General features: G+C 41.3%; 1 non-coding gene across 1 annotated transcript; it reads left to right on the forward strand.

Moving 5' to 3' along the window:
* The first annotated feature begins 870 nt into the window (after positions 1–870).
* LOC118708588 lies at positions 871–1,032 on the forward strand. Its single transcript, XR_004984653.1, has one exon. It is a non-coding gene; the product is annotated as a U1 spliceosomal RNA (small nuclear RNA).
* Positions 1,033–1,630: the final 598 nt, after the last annotated feature.

Raw genomic sequence — 1,630 nt, forward strand, 5'->3', positions numbered from 1 at the left:
GCAGTAGTAACATTACAAACACCAGTCAGTAGAATAAATGGCAGGAGAACAGAGCTGAGCTAACACAATTGACTGCTCAGAGTTAAGTGTATCCATTAGGATTGCACTTAGCTGCAAGTAACAGAACACCTAACTGACAAGACTTACTCAAGTAAGGAATTTATTTGCCACATGCAACAAAATGCCTTTATCCATGAGGATTGCACTTAGCTGCAAGTAACTGACAGGCTTAGTTAAGTAAGGGGTTTATTTGCCACATGCAACAAAACCTCAGGGAGTAGATGAGGCTGGACAAGTAAAGCAATTCCAAATGTCATCAAGGGCCCATTCTGTTTATCTTCCTCCTCTCTATCCTTACCAAGTGGCTTTCATTTCTGTGGTCTCCAGAGGGCTGCTGAAACCCTAGTATCATATCCATTTTAGGAAAGGAAAGGAGTGAGGAAGAAGGCTGAAGGACAACGGCATAAGGAACTGTACTAGCTGAATCTGTCCCTTTAAAAACCTTCCCTGAAAGCTCTGCCCAGTTTCTCTTTTATCTATTGGCTACTGCTGTGTTGCATAACCACTTTCAGCCACAATTGAGCCTAGAAAATAAAATATAGTGTTTTCCAGTTTCTATAGTAAAGGAAGGCAGGGGATTGGATTGGGAGTGGTTTTGGAATTCCAGTCCATAAAACCTGCCATAGTAGTACCCAGAAATCCATGCATCTATTGTCATCCTTGTTTGCGTATCTCTGACTGGGTTTTCAAACTATTTCTTTTCTCTATGAGCAGGATGCTAGTTGGAAATGTTTTTGTGGGGTGTCAGAGAATTGGGTAATCTGATGCTAATAATTAGCTAAAACATGTCTAATAAAGAAAGACTTCATCATACTTACCTGGCCAGGGAGATGCCATAATTACGAAGGTGATTTTTCCAGGACAAGGTTTTCCCATTGCATTTGGATGTGCTGAAGCTTGTGACTTTCCCAAATGTGGGAAACTTGACTTCATAATTTGTGGTAGTGGGGGATATATTTGCGCTCTCCTCTGGAAGGGAGAAGAGAAAGACCATATCAACGGCTGCAAGGAATTCCTGTCTCTAATCCAGGGTTCAGTCACTTGACCAATAAAACTTTTAGTAATTTGTGCCTTACTGTCTAGTGGTTAAGAGGAATGAACATAAGTCTTGTCTTGTACACAGAAGCCTGTCCTTGTAGAGGCCATGACTTGGTTTTATTCTTCTAGAAAATCTGGCAGCACTTAGCTGGCACATGTTAGTGCTTAACCAGTACGTGATTGAGCAAGTGCATATAGTCCTCTCCTCTCTGACTTGCTTCTCATCCAAGGTCACAGGCCAAGGCTAATAAAGCAACCCACTTGTGTAGTATATAACATTAAGATTCTGCACACTGTAATGTTCCTGGTTGGTTTCGAGTGGAAGGCGAGATGTGATTGTCAATAATCCCAGTGTAAGTACCTCACTTTGTGTCCTGGGGAAGTGCCTGCTCAGTTTTCTGTATCCCTGTATTGTCTGTATAACATGGGGAGCGTTTGCTAATTCACTTTAACCTTGGCTGTTTGTTTTGTTGTTGTTTGTTTTGTTGTTGTTGTTGTTTTGTTTGTTGTTTTTTTACCTTGGCCCTAATCA

This window comes from Pipistrellus kuhlii, unplaced genomic scaffold (assembly GCF_014108245.1).
Source record: "Pipistrellus kuhlii isolate mPipKuh1 unplaced genomic scaffold, mPipKuh1.p scaffold_m20_p_6, whole genome shotgun sequence".
NCBI classification, from domain to species: domain Eukaryota; kingdom Metazoa; phylum Chordata; class Mammalia; order Chiroptera; family Vespertilionidae; genus Pipistrellus; species Pipistrellus kuhlii.